We start from the raw sequence: 21,670 nt of genomic DNA, 5'->3' as shown, positions 1-21,670 counted from the left end.
GGCTTCCCCCTTTCCAGGCAACTGCTCATGCTCCTTTGAGCTTCAGCCCATCTAGCTCCCTCTGTTCCATGTTAACTGCCATCTATCTACCAACCCGTGATCACTCACTGAATTCCCTGGTTTCGGTCTTCATCTGTCTCCCGGAGGCAGGGGAAAATCAGTAGAAGTGGGGTGACGTTGTGGTGGCTACACTTCTTACGTCCAAAGGTCTAACCTTCACTTACATCTCTATCTTCCATTTCATCCACGAATCATGTAGCCACACCCTGGACCTTTCATCTCTCCACACTCTAAGTTCCAAAGTGCCAAGTAGTTCTGAAGTTCTACCATCTTTAGCTGCACCCGCCCATTCTTCCAGATCTCTGCCTCCCCTCACTGAACTTGCCAGCCCTTCCATTTTCCTCAGTCTCGATCTCCACTCCCCATCCCAACCTGCATGCTCCACTTCTGTCTCAGCCTAGACCCAATCACATGGACCACAGTCCCCAATATCCTCACCCCATCCTTCCGCCACAACTACTGTGCCAGGATACAACTGTGATCAAGCTGATCACTTGTCATCCCGGCGCCTGTACCCAGGAGGCTGGAGCACCTCCTGGAAAGAATCACACTACCACCTCATTACTACCAAACTAAAAGAACCACTTCAACCCCCGCCAGGCCCTCAGTGATATCTGGTAATCTCTGTATCAGTGCTGAGTCCATTCGGTATCCTTTTCCCAAGATGCCCATAGACTCCTTAAGCTTTTGAATCAAGCACCTTAGCCCAGTGGTATCCTTCCCTTTCTCAAAAGACGGCTTTCTCCTATTAGGTTGTGCAGGCACGAATTCCTACTGTGCCACCTTTTGGAAAGGTGGCATCTTATCCTCACTCCCTCCTCCCCCTCCCCTGCCACTCACTCCTCAAAGAACTACATTCCGCATTTTGCCTGCTCTTTACTTCAAACAGCTCTTGCTCAAGTCACCAGTCACTGCACGTTGCCAAGCTTTCAGTCTTTCTCTTGCCGGAGCTCTGTGGCAATTGCCACTCTTACGAACAAAGTTCCTTCCCTGGCTTCCACACTCCATTCCTCTTAACCCCTCTCATTATTCTTCACTGGTTCCTCTTCCTCTTTCCAGTCCTTACAAGGCAGTTAACACCCAGAGTTTCATCACTGGCCCTCTTCTCTTTTTACCCTCAGCTATTACCCAAGTTCCATTTTCATGCCTTTATTTAATAAGTCTCAAATCCCTGTCCTCAGTCCTGACTCCTTCCTGAATTTCTGACAGGTGTTACCAGCTGTAACACGGAGCACGGAGCAGCTTTAGGAGGATGTTTTGCAGGTAACTCAAAATTAACACTCCCAAGCCAAACTCATCTGCTAACTATGCTACATTTCCCACATCCCTTCTATCAGTTCAGGGCACCATCATTAGCTCAGGTATGCATGGACAGAATCCTCAATTCCACTGTGACCCTGGGTCTCTCAGAATGTAGCTACAGGTTGCTGATCCCATCTCTTAAGTGTTGCTTGGCTTGTTCCATCTCTTGTGTCCTCTTTCTGAGACTCAGGTTAGCCCCCCTCTCTTCTCCTTACCAGAAATGGTGTGGCTGCCTTCTAGATAATCTGCCTGCCTTTGGTCTTACCCCGGTTCCCAATCCGATCCCTATAACCATTCTGCGACACAAATTCTATGGTGTCATTTTTTAACTTAGCAACCTTCAGTATTTCTGCATTGTCTACGTTATAGAATCTGAATGCCTTACCCTTTTTATTACTGTATTATATTATTTTTTTTAATAGTTACTGCACATGAACTCTTAGGCAGGCGTTATTACAGGTCCTGGAGATAGAAGAGTAGATAAGACATATCTCTCCTGTTCTGTGGATATTATATTCTCATGGGGAAAAACAGACAATAAATAAATATCAGGTAAACAAGAATTTCGGCTAATGATGCACACTTCGGAAAACACACCACAGGGTACTCAAATGCTAAGTCAGGCAATCAGGGAGAACTTCCCTGAGGAGGTGGCCCCTGGGCTACAGCTGCTTCAGGAATCAGCCATACCTAGATCTGGGAGAAGAGCATTCCAGGAATTACAAAAGCAAATGGAACACTATAGGATGGTCAGAGGAGTAGAAAGGTCCAGATCACCTAGGACTTTGTAGGACAGAGTAAGGAGTTTGGATTTACCTAACATTCACTGGAAAATTTTAAGCAAAGGAGTGACGGGATATGATTTCTTTTTTAAAATCAACTTTACGGGTGCCTGGGTGGCTCAGTAGGTTAAAGCCTCTGCCTTCTGCTCAGGTCATGGTCTCAGGGTCCTGGGATTGAGTCCTGCATCGGGTTCTCTCCTGGGCAGAGTCTGCTTCCCCCCGCCTCTCTGCCTGCCTCTCTGCCTACTTGTGATCTCTGTCTGTCAAATAAACAAATAAAATCTTAAAAAAATAAAAATAAAAATAAAATAAAATCAACTTTACTATGGTATAATTGACAAACAATGAAATCTGCCCATTTTAGGTAAACATTGTAGTGGATATTGACAAATGTATATAACTATGTAACTACCACAATAAACAAAATATGGAATGTTTCCACCATCTCCAGAAGTTCCCTTGTGCCTCATGTTTACACTGATCCATTCCGGTATTTGCTGTGTGTATCTGTATGGCATGAGGTAAGGACTGAGGTTCCGTTTTCCCCCATATGGGTATCCGGTTAGTTCAGCACCATTTCTAAAAAAGACTATCATTTTTTCAATGGATTATCTTGTCTTCTTCTCATAAACAGTGAGTCCACTTCTAAACTCTATTCTGTTCCACTAATGTTTACGTCTCTCCTTGGGTGTGTACCACACGAACCGCTCTGTCTGCCTCATTCATCTTGGTATGTGCCATGTCTCAAGTCCTCCCGGACAACAAGTTACTGAATAAATGACTCTCTCTCCAAAGGCAGAAATAATTATGCCGATTCTGTAGACAATGAAACTGAGGAGATAAATAAATCAGGGGTGATAAATTAGCTTCAGACCATACATTTCTTCAGTGGGAAAGACAAAGAGTTTTCTTCGTTCTGCAGACTTCCACACTCCCCCATGCACTCAAGTGCCTTCCTGCCCCAGGAAAGCCAACGCATTTCTCCACCAGCAGGAATCGTGGTTTATGGGAGATAGCACAGGCTGCTGCAGCATGACACATACCCTGTTATGACTTTGTAAATGCTTTCTCTACTTGGCTAACTCGTGGTTTCCTTTGAACAGGGAAGTTGTAAAGCTGACCGATTCAGTACAGGATGGTAGTTAAGAGCATGGCCTCAGGTTGTAGATAGACTGGGCCAGGATCCTGGATCTAACCACCCTCACTGGCTGTGTGTTTTTGGCCAAGAACTCACCGAGTACAGGACAATTCTAAGGATTCATGTACATACCGTACTTACATAACCCTTAGCTTGATAGACAAGAATTGTCAGCATAATGTATAAAGCATGCTTTGCTGAAATTACGCTTCTCAAGTTGATTTTTATTATAACATTTAGAAGACCTACCTTGTTTTTGGTTTTAAGACCTTACTGACTGCCCTCCCACCACCTGGAAATAATTACAAGGGATTTTCTGCACTGGGTCCTTTTGCAGGGCCTCCAGTCTGAAAATACACTAGCTGCCCCTCTGGACAGACACTGCAGTGAGCATCCTGGGGACAGTATCTGGGGTCACTGCTGACTCCCTGATGCCTATACCAGACCCAATGCCTAACTAAAGAGCTTGGAGGAGAATGAGAGACTAGACAAAGTACGAGGTAGGTTCCAGTAAGTGTGTGTAATAAATATACTATACCATTTCTTTTTTCACAATGAGGGAGAATGCAACCAACGGAAGATCAAACTGGGTTTTAAAATGCAGAACTCTAAAACTGTTTTCAAGCAAAGGCTGGCCACTTTGGTTTTCTAATTCAAACACCTTGTGCTAGCAAGAATAAAGAGAATGGGACACTGCTGTTCTATTATATTTTAATAATGCCAGTAGGAACTTTGGGCTAGAAACACAGCAACTATTCCAAAACTATAACTAGCTCCCTTAGAGACCTTCACAGGTACAGAGGCAGAGACTGTGATCTTAATGCAGGGATTTCAGTTAGCACACTCTTTCCTCCCTCCGCCATCTCACTCCCATCCTTTCCTATTTCGAAAAGTTATCAAAGTACAGAAATCACAATGGGTAATTTGTAAGTTGTTTGTGTCAATGCATTTTTGCTCAAAAACTCTGTGAACATTTATTTTCTAAAATAAAGCATTTAACTGGTTAACACTAATGAATTAAAGCGACGGATTTCATACCATGCCCTTTTAGGTTTGTTTGTCTGTTTGTTTGTTTGAAGTATGGTTTGTGTGCTGGCCACACTGCTAGGGTCTGGGGCAGGCAGTTGGGTGTGGGAGTGCTACAAAGCTCACTAAGCCACAGGCTAGTCCACTTATAATCTATCAGGGAGAGAGATACAGCTAATTCCAGTACATTCTCCAGGTGCAATGAGCTTAGCAGTGAGTATGCAGAAGGAGCACTGGCTGGTCTGGGTGATGCTTGGAGATGTTTGTTGACTGCCTACCCAGCACCCAATCCCGGTGTCACCCTTCCCTTCCCACGGCCCCATTGTTCACAACCATCCCAGTCCTTCTAATCTTCCAATGAGCCTGCAGCTTGTACCGAACTTGTGACACTCCTCCCTGGCACATGATCTTGCATTTTTCTTAGCTTTGTGTTGAAGAAACTTCTTTTCACAATTACAAGCAGAGCCCCTTGATGGCAGAAACGCTGCGCAAAAAGCTCTGTAGAAATTTCTGAGTACTGGGCACCGAAGTAATGTTTACACACTTGCTATATGAAGCCACGCTTATGTGGGATCCAATGGCAACTGGAATAAATTCACAATGTATTGCCAGAAAAGCATATAGACATCATGTCACTTTGGGCACTGGGGAAATATTCTACAAATGTACTTTGTGCAGCCCGTCAGATGTTACAGACAGCATCCTGAAAAGTTCGGTTAATAACACTGTAACATTGTGGAAGACTTTTTAGCTACCAATGACTAAACCATGAGCACTATAATCCAGCAGTTTTAAAATGCAGTCCTTCAAAATACAAGAACAAAGGCCACAGATTCCAAAACCAGGGTTTAACAAAAGCTACAATGGACAAATTGTTAAGCTTCATGTGTTTGCTCATGGCCTTTGGGAAAACTTTCATAGAGTATTTTCTATAAATAAAACAAGAGAGAAAATATTTAGCAGACATCAAATGTCCTTTCTTTACTCAGCCGCTTCCCTATTTCCCAATGATTGTATTTTATCTTAAAAACACGTAATAAAATGCTTTGCTGGATCTTATTTTTGTTCCTTCACCTATAATAAAACATGACTGCTGGCCATGTATTTCTGGAGTTGGGAGGAAAGGGCCCCTTGTTTAAGGGTGTTTGGACTAAATGAATATACATTGTTGTTTTTTTCTTGGCACAGTTCATGCTGCCATTTCCCCATCAACTATGATGAGTAATTTTCTAGTTACATAACTAGATTTTGTCACAACATCTTCTGAGAGTGACCACTATTTTCATTTGTGCATAAATGATGCCACAGACACAAAGGCTGCCTTTTAGTTTAGAACACATTCTTGATAGGTTTCTCCTCATGCAGCAAGGAGAAGACATCTCAAGTTCATGGGCAATGAAGACAGACACTGAAATACTCTAATCATAAACACTAACTTTTTTTTTTAAGATTTTATTTAGTTATTTGACAGAATAGAGAGCACAAGTAAGCAGAGCAGCAGGCAGAGGGAGAGAGAGAAGCAGGCTCTCCGCTGAACAGGAAGCCCGATGTGGGGCTCGATCCCAGGACCCTGGAACCATGGCCTGAGCCGAAGGCAGGCGCCCAAACAACCGAGCCACGTAGGCGCCCCTAAACACTAACTTTTTAAAACTGGCAGGCAACTGAGGCCATTTTTGTTATGGCCCTAATGTGGACTCCCCTAATTTCTTTTAAGATCAACATATACAGAGTTTTTAGGTAGCTAACGTGGTGTCTGAATATGAACAATGGGAATCCAAAGTCCAAAAACCTTGCAGAACAAGAATATTCCTGTAGCAATTACTACAGTCCAGAATCAAATTATGTAAGTGCTAAGTATAGTAAGTTTTATCTGAATGGGTCCAGTTACGTTGCAGAAAGATTCCTACTGTCTTTGTTTCTTTCCTACAGATGTTCTAGAATCTGTATGTGTAGAGTTCTTAATGCCTCTAATAACACAAAGGTAACTGCTCACTTAGATGGCAATTGGGATCATTACATGAAAGAATGGAAAAACATTGTTTTTAGGTTATTTTTCGAAGTACCCAGATAGGTCAGTTCAATCCGAATCACGACACATTAACGGAGGAATTTTTCCGTGCCTGGCATACTGCCAGGGATGAGGAGTATAAAGGTAAGACACAGTCCTTACCCTCATTCATCTGCAAATCTAGTAGGTGGAGAAAGAAAAGTAAGGCAACAACTAAAAACAATGTGAAAACTGTTCCATCAGAAAGAGGTCAAAGATCCGCTGAGGGTACAGGAGAGGAGACCCAAGCGGTCTGGAAGGACCAGGGAGAACATTCTATAAGAAGTGGCCCTTTAGTTTAGTTATAAAGGAGTTCACCAAATAGACCAAGGGAGTGAAGCTGACCCCAAAGGAGGAAGAGCATATTGAAGAAAATGCTGATTAGAGGGAACCTTGCACATTTAGGGAGCTGCACAGAATTAGGCACCACTTTGCGGTAAGAAGAGAGGAGGAGGAGGAGGAAGGCTGTGGTAGGCCGGTCCACGTAACGGAGGGACTGGTGTGTAATACCAAGGATGGGGAGCACTCACAGGTTCTGGAAGGGGGAGGTGACATGGCCAGCTTCGTGTTTAGAAAGATCACCTTGCTCAGAGTGTGGCTGACACAGAGGAAGGAAGGAAGGAAACAAAGAACGGGGGCACGGACTAACAGCAGTGGGGAAGCCAAGACGTGGGCAGATCCAAAAGAGGTAGAGGAATTAGACTGTGCAGGCCTTAATGAGTGCCTGACTATACAGCAGGTGACATGAACTCCGGACTTCTGGAGCAGCAGTGCCCATGCTCATACCAACAGCCGTCTGAGAAAAGGAGTGTTTCATTCTCTAAGAACCAATGCCTGGCACGGTGGGCGGAATACACATGAACACATGAGTTAGGAATTTCCACTGACAATTCCCTGGGGCTGCACTGCCCAGTTGCGGCTACACTTGGATGAAGGCCCGAATGCCGGCCGTGTGGCTGAGCAGAGCCCATGGTGGCTCCTGCCGTCCCACCGACCTCTCCCCCTGGCTTCACACTCTCCTTGCTCTACAAGTCCCGGCCGATGAAGGTTTGTGAGGACAAGCGGCCTCCGCGACACTTACATTTATGAACTGGGAGCTATATGGCAGCATCTCATGGGAAGAAGCAGGACTGTCTTAAGAAAGTAGGCAGACCCTGTGAGGCCTCGTGGCATTCTGGACAGCCCCTCTGTCTGTTAACTGCATGGTATTGGCATAATTCATAGCTACTTAATGGGTAAAACAAAATATATACCCTGATTGGCAGGACTGCTGTTGATGGCCACCAGACGAGCTCCTCTAAGCTCATCCAACAATTTAGGAGCTACAACAAAAGGTCTCAATTCTACTTTACCAACTGCACTAATGTTCAGGCCTCTACAGAAGTCTAGGTTTTTTTGTTTTTGTTTTTTTTCAATACATGAAAGGCACAGACTCTTCAAAAACGGATGTTTTTAAATCACTGTTTTTCAAACCTGAAAAGGAACTCTAAGCCCAGAGATACCATCTTTGTAATACTTTATTTTTGGTGGTGCATCATATTAAGAAATCATCCTTGGATCTTCACCACAATTTTCCCACACAGTATGTTTTTCTGATTAAAAGTAAGGCTGATATAAAATAAAGCTCCCAGAAGTGTAATCTTCTAAAAAGGAGGAAGATAAAAAGGATTATAGTAAAGGTTTTCCTCTGCAGGTACAATTATCATTAGGCAAGATAAAAACAGGTCTATCATACATTATCTGTTCACCTAACTAGAATATTCGATCTGGAAAAACTCACATGTGTTTTCATAAAGGTTTTCCTTTATGCAAGATGAGAACGGGAGGCCCACAGAAGATGAGCAGTTTCCCAGCATCACACAGTTTAGTGGCTTGGAAGTAGGATAAAAAGCTCAAACCTAGACTGGGCCTGAATTGCATTACAATCTCTTGGTTTCACAAAGGCCATTTCTGAGTTGTCCCAGCAGCTGAAACATGCGTTGACAGCTGTTCTAATCTTGGGTCTATCCGTGGAAGAGTTTACTGATGTTTCCGTGTGTATTCAGCGTCTTCGAATTCTCATTCTAAATAAAGAGGCTAAAATAGTTCCGGGCCCCATTAATGCAAATCCTTAACAGATCCGAGGGATGCTTCCTCCGGAATCTGATGGTCAAGGGAATAAACCAAACCTGGGAAATGAATACAAATGGGATAGATGCACTAGTGGATGGTCCCAGCTCAACACCCAAAACACATTACAGTGTAGATAAAGGGGTTACGATGCTGTGGCAGTGTTCTTCTTGAATCTCTGACACCACTGTGTATCAGATTCTCTACACCTATAAAACCTAAAGCCTGTCCAGAAGCACCTCTGTTTGTCTTTCTCTTCCTGTCCCTCTTATAAGATATTTTTTCTGGTGTCTCCTCCCTTTAAAAAATAATTGTTTCCTTTCAAAATATTTTCCCTACTCACTCGGAGTGGGTGCCTAGTACCATTATTTATGTCACCTGCTAATCTATCACACTACTTCTGCCAACTTTCAGTTCTTTTTTTCATTTCAGCTCAAGCCCGTTCATTTCCTCAGAAGTTCTGGATGTGCTCTGTATAAAAGCCCCTGTATCCAGAGTGAAGCCAGGCAGGGCTGATGGGCATCTGGAAGGCTGAACACATCAATGAGCAAGAACTCTTCTCCAGCCTAGAAAAATGGCCAGAAGATCCCCTGGTATCAGGGAGATGTTTTATTGAGGTGCTGACCCCTAGCTGCCTGCCAGCAGATCCAGGCTGGCCAGCTCTCTGCCCAGACAGAGGAGGAAGAGCATGTCCGCCGTGCAGCACAGGAGACTGCTCTATAAATCAGAAGCCGTATTCTTAACTTGCTTTCCTAAATAGAATATATAGCCTGAGGCAATTGCCAACAATTACATTTTCTTATGGATCTGGTATACTTTGTAAACTCCTCAGGTCTTCATAGTAAAAGTGCCTTTCTCAGTTTCCCCATCTGACTGGATACAGACGGCTTCCCAACCCGCCAGATGTAATGCACTTGTGGACGGTTTTCCATCGATGTGATATTATGAGGGGGGTTGACTGTTTAGTGCTAGGACAGCCCGTGATAAATTTTTTTTTTTTAAGATTTTATTTATTTATTTGACAGAGATGACAAGCAGGCAGAGAGGCAGGCCTGGGGCAGGGGGGTGGGGGTGGGGGGCGGGAAGCAGGCTCCCTGCTGAGCAGAGAGCCCGATATGGGGCTTGATCCCAGGACCCTGGGATCATGACCTAAGCCAAAGACAGAGGCTTTAACCCACTGAGCCACACAGGCACCCCAGGACAGCCCGTGATAAAGGTATTTCATTGATCATGAGTATGAAGGACAGTAGTAATAGAACCCAAACAAGACACAGAGTACTGTCTAAGAGGACTACATCCAGTGTTCCAAGGGATAGCCAGTGTGAAAAGGAACTTGGTACAGGACTCCCTATAGCCAGAGAACTGAGATCATAATATAGCAAAACGTTGGAATTAGGTTCCTAGGATAAAAAATGGGATGGGCCCTGAGGTTAAAGTCAAGGACAGAAATTTTGGGGTGAGTTGGAAAAAGGGTACCAGTTTAGCATTTCAGGATTAAAACCTAAAAACTCCTTTCCTCAGTTTTGCCATTTACTAGTTAGTAGATGACCTCTGGGAATCAGCTGATCCCTCTGAGCTATAGACCGATCTCTTGGGCCCCTTCTTATCTACCATTCTGTGACCACCAGGAGTGTGGTCAAGGGATGGAATGGTGAGTGCTAAATAAGAAGAGGGAAAGAGGAGGGAGTTCTTTATGTACAATGAAGATCCTATTGCCAGAAATTCAATTAGGGCCAAGAACTGTGGTTGCCAAGCCATTTGTGACTTGGTGATGACCCAGGAACCAGCTTGTGCATCACACAGCACACAGTAACTCGTTCTCCATAGGGAAGGAAACCTCTTGAGTATTATTCACATCCTAAGCATTATAATGAAAAAGAAAACCTGCTCAAGCTCCCAAGGCCTTTGGACCCTCCATCCACACCCTCCAGACACTCTCACCACACTGCCGAGGTTAATGAGCTCAGATTCCTGCAAGGCTGTACCACTGAGGGGCTGGTCGAGGCCAACCACAGTCCCCCACTGGGGGCTTAAGATCGTCATTTCACTACAGAGAGGTCTTGGGTCTGCTCTGGCCATTTGGGGGTATAATTTTTATCACGAAATTCCACTGACAAAATATGGTTGGTGTTGAAATATTTACTGACTGTCCTAGGAACCAAGCATTCGTTACTTTTTTTTTTTTCCCTTTTTTAATGACTAGTAACAATCTATGCATGGGGAAGCTTCAAAGAAAATGAAAATAAAACACAAACACTTTAAATTATTACAAGGTACATTTCCAGGGGTTCTTCTTTCAAGGGTAAAGGCCAGAGAAGGCCTGCCCACGGCCCTACGATATTTGGCCCCCAGCAGCCTCGCAATCTTCATTTCTGACCTCTCTACCCTTCCCTCACTCCCTGCCAACCACACGGGGCCCTGCTAATCCTGGAATGTGCCAGATACACTGGAACGCTCGCACTTAACTATTCCTTCCGTCTGAAGTCAGTCCCCAAGATGCCTGCAGGCTCACTTCCTACATTTCCTTTCTCATAGGTCACCTCATCAGCAAGGCCCTCCCTGGTCATCTTACAAAAAATTGTGTGTTCCAACCCCCAACAGTCCTTGTCCCCTTTACCCTGCCTTTTCCTTCATACTGTGAACTACCCTGTCCCTACTAAGATGTGAGCTCCTGGATGGACGGACTTCTGCTGCGGACATTGTTCGCTGTCGTATCCTCGTGTGTAGAAACTCGCTGTGCTTATTGCAAGGGCTTGGATATCTGCTGAGTGAATTTATACTGGTTCTATCTCCTCTCAGTTTACTAACTCACAAGGCATTGACATTTGCCCTACATTTTCTGCAAAGTCTACCCATTTCTTAGAAATTCTAGGTAACTGGCTCTAGTCCTTACCATGAAACTAACCTTAAAATATAAACCAAGATTTCTTTAAAGGTCAGTCTTCAGAAACACATCTTTCCTTACAGAGAGCCCTGAGAGGCTGAGGGCTCCCAACGGGGCCCGGGAGCAGAGGCTGAGGGAGTAGGTCTGTCAGAGGACTTGGGGCAGCTGTCTGCCAAGAGAATGTATCTGGGGACTATTTTCTATGCCTGAAATATACATTCCTTTCATTGTTGAAAAGAAAAGCAACCGCCTACTTAATTTATACATCAAATGTTGAAACCATCCCTTAAACTCCTTATCTTTCTGCTTGTTTGATTAAGGCCATTCAAATTCACGGTAGGAAGTGGATTACCCAGGGTTTCTTCTTTCAGCAGAGTCAAGTTTCATCTATTTGTAAAAATATGCTCGATAACTGAAGAGGGTAGTTAGAAAAGCCTTTCCTCCTTCTTTCTTTACCAGCTTATTATCACAAAGTGGAATTACATAATGAATATTTATCTGAATCCCATATGCCGAGTGTTTTTCATAGACACTAGGACCTGGATCTTAGTGGAAAGCAGATCAGAAGAGATCCTGTAACTCAAACCCTATCTGACTTGTTATTAAGAGCTCAATAACAATGGCCCTTATGCTTACCTAGCACTTATGGTTTATAAAACACTCCCATGGATGGTACCCCGTTGGAGTCTCACACTACCCTAGGACACAGGCAGGCCCTTGTGGTTCTTTCTGTCCACACTGACAGTGAAAGCAGCAGAGGCCCAGCCGCCAGCCCAAGAGGAGAAGCACCTCACAGAATCTCATCTACACTCACCCCGGGGCTAAGTCATGCACAGTGATCACCAAGTGAATACCAGAGCTTGGCCAAACTCTCTGAGCGTCATGAGCACCTAAAGCTGTCAGAATCGTTACATAAAATTGCTTATTTTGGGGACGCCTGGGTGGCTCAGTTGGTTAAGCGGCTGCCTTCGGCTCAGGTCATGATCCCAGCGTCCTGGCATCGAGTCCCACATCGGGCTCCTTGCTTGGCAGGGAGCCTGTTTCTCCCTCTGCCTCTGCTGCCACTCTGCCTGCCTGTGCTCGCTTGCTCTCTCTCTCTGGCAAATAAATAAATAAAATCTTTTAAAAAATTGCTTTTGAAATATTGTTATTATTTTTAAAAATTATTTTAAAATTTTGGACATAAAATCAATTATCTTTCAAAATTTGGTTGAAAGCAAATCTTAATCATAATCTTCTAGCTTGACTTTAGCGCATACCCTAAGATCAACCTTTCCCCCAAATTAAGCGTTTTTTCCATGCGACAATATGGGAAATTACCTTAACTAAACAAAAAACCAGAAGAAAGTTGAAAACATGGATTCAGTGATTGCCACCCGTAATTTTAAAGGAAGCTTTGCTATCCTCTCAGCGTTGATGGAACAGGCCCTACGTACACTTGCCAGATGTTCTTAATGATGTCTCACCTGCGCAGTCAAATTCAGCTAAGTGATAAAAATCCAGGAGCCAGTTATATCCGTTAAGCTGAACTCAAAGTACTTATGAGGCCACTATTATGTTTAGTACCAACTGTTGTGAGCTGAAAAAAAGAAATTGTGAGATCAGTTCTTTACTCTAATGGTGTCTGGAATCTTGGTGATAACCAGATACCAAGCAGTATATAAGTAAGCACTAAACTGGGCAAATACCACAGAAATTCAGAGGAGGGCCAGATGGAAAGGTCACAGAATGTTCCCTGGGGTTGGTCAAATCCTGAAGGATGAATAAAGGAGACAGGATAATTTTCTCAGCAGGAATAATGGCTTACTTTAGACAAACAGAATAGAAATAAACACGGCATGCCACTTAAAAATAAAAATCTAGGGGCACCTGGGTGGCTCGGTGGATTAAAGCCTCTGCCTTCAGCTCAGGTCATGATCCCGGGGTCCTGGGATAGAGCCCCGCGTCGGGCTCTCTGCTGAGCAGGGAGCCTGCTTCCCCCCTCTCTCTGCCTGTCTCTCTCACTACTTGTGATCTCTGTCAAATAAATAAATAAAATCTTTTTAAAAAAATCTTTAAAAAAATTAATAAAAAAAAAAATCTAATCTAAAAATCTAACCTAATGTTAGAATAGGTTTTTGCGAGGCTCGTGCAATGGGTCTGATGTGCATCCTCATCTCAAGAACTCTGGGATACCAGAGTATTCCTCCAGCAATTCTAATTAATAAGGGGGCTTAAGGGTTACTTAGGAGAACTGATAAAGAGGATTCTGGGATGATGATCCATCACTTAGAATGTAAAACTAACACACCAGTTAAAGAAGGGGAGACAGCCATAGCACAGAGGTAGAGATGAGACGCCCTAGGAAGGCAGGAGGGAAGCAAAAGTCCACTGTATGTCCTGGGTCCAGGTGCACAGGAATAAATGCTCTGCCCTCGGTGAAGCAAAGTACTAGTGATATGCAACTATTTTCTAGAAATTATTTCAAGTTCCTCAAAAGTGTCTTAAGAAGGAAAAAACCAAGTTACCTTTGGGAAGTCTAATGAGCAAGACTCACTCAGACGCCAGATAATCCTGCGTTGTTGAAACCCTGAAGGAATAAAACCTTCCCTCCAGCCTGGGACTGACAACAAGAATGGCACAAAGGTGGGTGGGGAGAAAGCAAGAGCAGAAGCCCAGGTGTGATTACTAAGGGCAACGCAGCCCAGCACCTGTCTTTGGTAACAAAGCAGAAATTTACAAAGTGAAGTTCGCACTAGCAGCTGAGGAGCAAGGTATCTCAGGGGTTACTAGATGTTCAAACCATCCCGTGGCTATCCTGGGGTGTAAAGGCCCAGAACAAAGTCCTGGATGAAGCTTGGAGCCAAATACTAATGCAGTCTTTACTCAAATACCTCCCCCCGCTGAAGACCAAGGAAAGTGGGTTTTGTATCTTTGAGAAAACATAGTGCGTACACGTACATCCACTTATTTCCTTACAGGAGAGCGTGGCCACTGGGAAGAAAGGAATTAACTGGCCAACTTGGAATAGTTCCCACTTTCACAAATACAGAGTTCTTGCTATTTCCAAAAGAGTACAGAAAGATACAGACCCTGGAACAGATGCATCCCCTCTTGTCTAGGAGAGGTACCGCTTTAATAAACCGATGAAAATGAAGTGAAATTAGTCCCAGCCAGGGCTCTCCAGGGCTAAACTGGGTGGGACCTGTCAATGAGTAATTCTGGAGCACTTTATTCCAACCCATTTATTTCCTTAAGGAGTAGAGCCTTCCTGGCACCATGAGCCAACTCAAATCCTCAATGGAAGGAAAGATTTTGAATTATATTTAAATATCTGCTCAGCAAACTTCCTCTTTTCCACGGATTACAAAGAGTCAACTTCAGCCCAGCCTCTAAGACAGTTATCTTCCAATGCAGAATTAGGGAAGTCTACCCCGTATCACTATCATTTCAGCCTCACTAGCATCCCCAAATACTTCTGCCCAGAAGCTGAAGAACCATCAGAGATCAATTCCTTTTTTCTCTCTTCCATGTTTCCCTTACAAAGTATGTGCCCGGCAAGGAAATTCTGATTTCCTCCTCCACACACAGCTGTGAGTTTGGGCTTCCTGCTCCTCTGCTGCTTCAGGTCCCTCTGGTTAAGCTTCTGCAGCAGAAGTCAGTGTCTCTGGTCCTGCAAAGTGTTGTGCTCTGCAGAACCCTAGAGAGAGGGCACCTTCCACATTCTGCAGGACCTGACACACAAAATCCGATTACATGCGAGTCACTTCCAATGTCTCCTCCTTTCCTTCCCTGCCCACACGGCCACACGGCCACACGTCTCTTGTTGGGCCCAGCTTTATGTGCTCATCATCTCTGATGGGCACCCCTCTACTAGACTCCTTCCTCACTGCCCAGCCCCTAGTCTTGCCTGTCTCCAATCCACAGACCAGGCTGTGGCCAAAGTCAGCAGACTCCGAAAGATCTGACTCAGCACATATTCCACATCTTTGTCAGTAGTATAAAGCTAAAGTCCTTGGCAGGACATACCTGATCCTTCATGCTCTGACTCCTATTGATCTCTGTATTCTCATCTCTGGAACATCCCTGGCCTCTCTTCTTTCCTGACTTCCTCGCATGTGTCCGGCTGGCCATGCTGCCCTTCATTTCCTTACACATCCGGCAAACCCCTACTTGCCTTTTAAGTCTCGGTTCAAAAGCCCTCCAGGATTCCCCCAGGTAGCCCTGGACTCTCCTCCTCTCGCTGTTTTTTTTTTTTTTTTTTAAGATTTTATTTATTTATTTGACAGAGAGAGATCACAAGTAGGCAGAGAGGCAGGCAGAGAGAGAGGAAGGGAAGCAGGCCCGCTGCTGAGCAGAGAGCCCGATGCGGGACTCGATCCCAGGACCCTGAGATCATGACCTGAGCCGAAAACAGCGGCTTAACCCACTGAGCCACCCAGGCGCCCCTCTCGCTGTCCTTTATCCATACCTTCATTTTTCCTCCTGCCATTATTTTTGTGCATATCTGCCCCACCATGACGCTCTGAGATCATCAGTATTTGTTGAATGGATCAACGAGTTAATTAATGAACGGATGAGAGAAACTTACCTGAAGATACAGCTTTGGAGACACTGGTGTACGGGCTAGTAATACAGTCATGAGGAAAAAGAAATTGCCCAGAAAGAACACAGTAGACCACAGGATGAGAAGACCAAGGTTAGAACTCAGAGAAAACAGAGAGAAACCTTCTCTCTGAGAAAGAGCAATAAAAAAAGAAAAGAAAAGAAGCATGGAGAGAACTAGGGGGCACATACCCCAGTAGACCAAGGCAGAGGAGATTCAAGAAAAAGAAATGGTGTGCACTGAGCTAGTCCTTTAGTGGTGAACAATAATGATTACATCCTTTTATAAGGACATTTAGGTAAAAATCTTATAAAGTTTACAGATGGGAGCTAGACAATATAGATACACAGTTTTGTTTTTATTAAGATGATTCTCAGTCAAGTCTGTTTCCAGTTTCAGATTTTGCCAACCCAAGTCATCCTTTACCATGCTGTCAAAAAAGTGTTTTTCTCTTACCAATTTTTTCTAACATATAGTTTAGCTTCAGTTCAGAGCCACTCTTGTAACACTAAGGTAGATTTCTTCAGGTGAGGTTTTCCAGACACAGAGATGGCAACTCGACCAACTACAAGTTTTTCTAGGACAGAAATTAAGCCCTTATATTGAAGAGTCAACAAATATGTTTGGAAAGAATGACTGAATTTCTTACAGAAGTTAGGTCATCTAGAATCATAGCTTTCATCCATACCCTGGCAAATACGGAGCCTATAGTGAAGATTGCTAATTGATTTTGGCCATTTCCCAGCTGAGCCTGTACAAGCCCACAAACACCCCACAAGCTACAGCAACCGGTCAGAGCTGGCCCAGGTGACATTACCTCATCTCAAGTGAACTGCACTAGAGAAAGCTCACTAGATTTGAGCTCTCATGGCTCCCTGGTTATGTCTGCGCGGTATACAGTCAGCAGAGCAGCTGTGTGCTAAGAGGACAATGGGCAGAAACAAAGGAATCAAAATGTGACTTGGCCCTTCTGCTTTATTTTCTATGACCTTCTTCTACAAATTGTGAAAAAGAGTCTCTTAAGCTATTAATTTCACAGATGTATATAAATGCCATTTCAGATCAATTCGGAGAACTGAATTATATATCATGCGGGTTCTAGATTTCTGTCACTGACCACTTCTGGCTGGACACCCTTTGTCAAAAAGCTGTATGAAACTTGGAGTTTAGCCATATATTGCTTTTTTAGGAAGATAAGTCTGGCAGCAGTCTGTTCCTCCCATGTTCCTGTTTAAAAATGCTTAGCTGGTTTCCCACTGCTTCTCTACATGTGACAAGATAAAATCCAAACTCCTTTGCATGGCACCATCACAATGAAAGGATCATTGCATTCCTCTTCTCCTGCCTCTGCTCAATATTCCATCACACCAAGTCTTTCTTTGCATAATGGTTGTATTAGCTTTCTATTGCTCCTTTCTATGACACTAAGTCGTAAACTTAGTGACTTCAACATACAAATGTATCATCTTTCAGTTATGTGGGTTAAAAGTTCAAAGGGGATCTCACCAGGCTAATCGAGAACTGGCAGTGCCGTGTTCCTTCCGGATGCTCCAGAACAGCATCTGTCTCCCTGCCTTTGCCAGCTTCTAGAGGCTGCCTACATTCTTGAGTCGTGGCCCCCTCCCATCTTCAAAGTCAGCAACGGCCAGTCAAAATCTATTTCACATGGCCTCACTCTGACACTGACTTCGGCTTTCCTGCTTCACCTATCCAGACTCTCATGATTACATTCGGCCCATGGAATGATCCAGATAATCTCTCCATTTCCAAATCTTCAACTTAATCACATCTGCAAGGTCGCAGAGTGGACATCTTTGCGGGGGGCATTATTCTACCTACCATAGTAGTGTTCCTTCTGCCTGGACAGTTAGAAGGCTTCTACCCAAATTCCTAAGGCAATCCTTAAGATCCTATGGAAATACCACCGTTTTCACAGGGCCACCCTCTTCCTCCAACCCAAGGGGCTCATTTCTCGTCTCCTTAGTCCCATGTACAAATACCTCTCCTGGAGCACATACCTTGCACTATAGTTTACTTGTCCTCAAGTATGTCTGTCTGACTAGATTCTGAGTCACTAAGTCTTATTCATTTCTGCAGCCCCTGGGGCCTAACTATTAAACACTGTGGGGAAGAAAAATGAAGGTGATTATTTTAATAAGTGAAGACCTCAGGTAGAGGCAGAGGCAACATAGTAAATTCACAGGGCTTCTGTTTTGAGTATAGCTTAGAAACTAGTTCCGACAGCTCTTAACTGGGTCTTAACACATTATCAGTCAAACTCCTGAATTCCTTAACCATTCCAGGGACGTATTATAGCAAACTTAAACCATTCACATCTAAGGATATTTTCTTTTTCTTTTCTTTAAGACATTTCTAACTTTGGGACGCCTGGGTGGCTCAGTTGGTTAAGCAGCTGCCTTCAGCTCAGGTCATGATCCCAGGGTCCTGGGGTCGAGTCCCACATCGGGCTCCTTGCTCGGCCGGGAGCCTGCTTCTCCCTCTGCCTCTGCTGCCACTCTGCCTGCCTGTGCTCGCTTGCGCGTGCTCTCTCTCCCCCTCTCTTTCTGGCAAATAAATAATCTTTAAAAGGAAAAAAAAAAAAAAGACGTTTCTAACTTTAATGTAAGTCACCATGGATCAAAACATTTCAGTTTTAAGTGTCCTCCTGGGCATGGCTGGAAAAGGGCAAGCGGCACCCCAAGTGCTCGTTTAGGTGAGCGAAGTGATACTCTCTGAATGATTTCTGAATTCCCAAAGATGATGCCCATCTAACACATCTGACTGTACTACGTTGGAGGTTAAAAGCCACTTTGCCACAATATTTATTTGGTATTTCAGTATCTATAAGTTTTTCATTTAAAAAAATAGAACAAAAAGTACAAAATTAAACAAAATTTAAATAGCCTTATCTACTCAACTATTCAAATGACAAGTCAAATGAGAGGTTGAATAAATTATGGCCATGTGAATGCTGAAAGATCTATTTTTAAAGGCCAATAGTTTGCTATGAATATCTCATGTCACTGATACCACCATACAGTACAGAAATCTGAAGATACAGAAATAAGACGAAAAATTATTTGCCTAGCAGCTGAGCTGAAAGAACCCAAGAGGCACCAAAAAAGAAGAAATGATCACCTATTTCCTAATTTGAATACAAAGTCTACTTTGCTATTTTTTCTTCATCAGCAAGAGTAAAAGCCCTCTTCGATCTAAATCCTGTCAGTTTGGGTCATTTTAGTTTAGGAAACCCCATTCTTTTGCGGAATTCCTGAAGCAATAAACGACGTTTAAACATGCCTTTTGTTCAATTTCACTGCTTTTCCTAATCTTGAAAAAAATGAGATTTTTTAGATCCAAAAAGGGGCCTACTGATCCGTATTAAAGCTCACATTGACAAAGAGGGACGCTGAAGCTTTGCTGCTTCCTCTAGGTCAGGAAGAAGCCAAGGCTAAGGGGGAGACATCACTGCCTGCTCCTTGGGAACACAGCCTGAGAACACAAGACTTGCTCTACGGATCAGCTATTCATGGATGCCATGCTTCAAGGCCAACTTTCAACTTGGCGCATTTTTACAGAGAAGGGATGTGCAATTTCTCAGTGCTGGTGTTAGGTGTTTTTTCCTAACTTCTAAACTGTTCTGTGACTGTATTTAGAAGTACATTTAGGGGCCATGAACACCACCAACCAACCAACTGGGCTAACATGGAGGACTTCAGGCCTAAGTTGTAGAAATACTAATCAGGTTGTTGCTATTGCTGTTGTCCGGACATTTCAAACCTTCCCTGTTCTTAAATCTTGGTGATGTATAGGGTAAGCATAAAGCTCACTGGGGAAATCACACAGAGGATCTGGAATTAGAGCGGGAGCCATCTCAGACCAGAACAAACATTAAAGGCTATTCACAAACCAACAAAAAGTCAACGCACCTCCAAAGTCTATTAAGGTCTGTCAAGAATGCAAACAAGTTTTGTAATAAGCTTAATAAATAAAACAACTGAACCTACTAAGTGGTACTTACGGGAACAGACTTAAGGATATAGCCTGAGAGGTAGAACAGGTTCCCACTAGAACAAGGATTGTTTACCTTGCTGGGATTAAATCCAATAATCCTAAAAGTGGTAATGGTACTAAATGTTTCAGGAAGAACCAACAGTAGAAACCCCAGTGGGATCTACAAACTTCATTTTTCTGTAAAAGTGAAACGCCAGTAAAACCACATCGTTCCAACATTCTCCCTTCTCAATATAAATCTTCTTCCATCTTACATTTCATCCTGAACAATTTTACTATGTTCACCATAGTAGCAACTGAAAAAAAAATGTGTTTCATCTAGAAGCAAAAGTGAGAAACCTTTACAAAAAACACTGAGCTTCTCCAAAGCTAGATTTCCAAGTTCTTAATATAAGCTAACACAAAATAAAGACTGCTACAGTAACCAAACTTTTCTGCTAACAAGTATCCTTAAAAACAATGACAATTCAACCATAATAGATTATTTTCTACAGTGAGCAGATAATGAACCTACATACTTTTTCTTCTTCTTCTTTTTGTTTTTTGCTAGCTTGGTTCATAAATCTTGCAACTTGCAAGCTCAAGGGTTTTTTTGGAGGCAAAGACAAGTTAATAGTCGAGCTTAAAATAAATCGGCTTTGCAATTACTTTTTTTTTTAAGCTGATGAAGCACGTTTCCCCATTCCACGCCATGAAGCAATGCGATGTTAACTTGCTATGGAGTCAAATGCGACAAACTCCGAGAGCTCCAGTCGCGAGGCGGCGGCTTGCTGCACCCACAGCTTCCCGCACTCCTGCAGCATCAGGACGCAGCACTCTCCAGGCTGGGCGCAAAACCCGAACTCGGGGCCTCCGGGCCACGGGACAGTATACCCTACCCTCGTCCCGGGGAAACTGAGGCACGGTGACCCGAGCGATCTGGAGTCCGGCGAAAGCCACCGCCGCTGCTTGGCTTCCCTTGCCCCCCGGAGGTTTGGGAGGCTCCTCGGCAGCACACGGTAGACACCGCGCTCTTCGCCGTAGAAAGATTATGGCACTAGCCTGAGAGGTGGCTGTCTCCAGCCCACCGCCCCCCGGGTCCCACCCCGCACGGATCTCGAAGCATCCTACGACCCGCAGGAGCTCGCGACTGGGACCTCGCGGCGCCTCCTGCACGATGCCTCCCCCCTGGGCTCCGCCAGCCCAAGCGCCCGAAAGTTCCTCGGCCCCAGCGGCCGCAGCGACCTGGCCACCCACCCCGAGCCGGGCTCCCTGCCACCCTCACCCCCCCGCCCCTGCTGTCCGGGCGCCCCTGCTAACCTGACGCCGCCGCGCCACTCAGGTGGCCGCCTTGCGCCCCTCGCCATGGCCAGTCTGCGAGCTGTCGCCGCTCCACGCCCCGCGCCCGATGCCCGGGAGCGCCTACTGCGGGCAAGCTGAGTCCGCCCGCGCCGGGCAGCGATGCGGGCTGCGCCGCGGGTGGCGGGGAGTGCGGAGCTCCCCACCTACAGCAGCCGGAGCCGGCCGGTGCCGAGCATGCCCAGTGCGACTCTCAGGGCGGCGCGGAGGCGCGTGGCCGCGCGGGGTGTCGCCGCCGGGTTTTCGCAGCAACCACCGGCGCGGGGCGGAGCGGGCGGCGCCGGGCGGACCTGGGAGAGCCGCGGGGTCCGCCCGCGGGGGTGGGGGGCGGGCTGAGCGTGCCCGGGAGTCCCTCCTTCGCCGGCGCTGGCTCGGCGGCTGGCCT

General features: G+C 44.9%; 1 protein-coding gene across 4 annotated transcripts in view; it reads right to left on the bottom strand.

The window, feature by feature from the left end:
- The window catches only part of MFAP3L (microfibril associated protein 3 like), a 40,364-nt gene extending 18,917 nt beyond the window's left edge, over positions 1 to 21,447 (bottom strand). For 2 of the 4 annotated variants that reach the window (XM_032332549.1, XM_032332551.1), the window contains exon 1: positions 21,247 to 21,339. The gene's annotated coding sequence lies outside the window, so the exon portion shown is untranslated. Of the gene's footprint in view, positions 1 to 108; positions 432 to 21,246 lie in introns of those variants that run through there. The other 2 variants (XM_032332560.1, XM_032332550.1) reach the window with 2 other exon arrangements.
- Between the last annotated feature and the right edge of the window lie 223 nt (positions 21,448 to 21,670).

Source organism: Mustela erminea, chromosome 2 (assembly GCF_009829155.1).
Source record: "Mustela erminea isolate mMusErm1 chromosome 2, mMusErm1.Pri, whole genome shotgun sequence".
Lineage (NCBI taxonomy): Eukaryota > Metazoa > Chordata > Mammalia > Carnivora > Mustelidae > Mustela > Mustela erminea.
The sequence above is the reverse complement of the archived record's forward strand: the minus strand, read 5'-3'. Positions and strand labels throughout refer to the sequence as shown.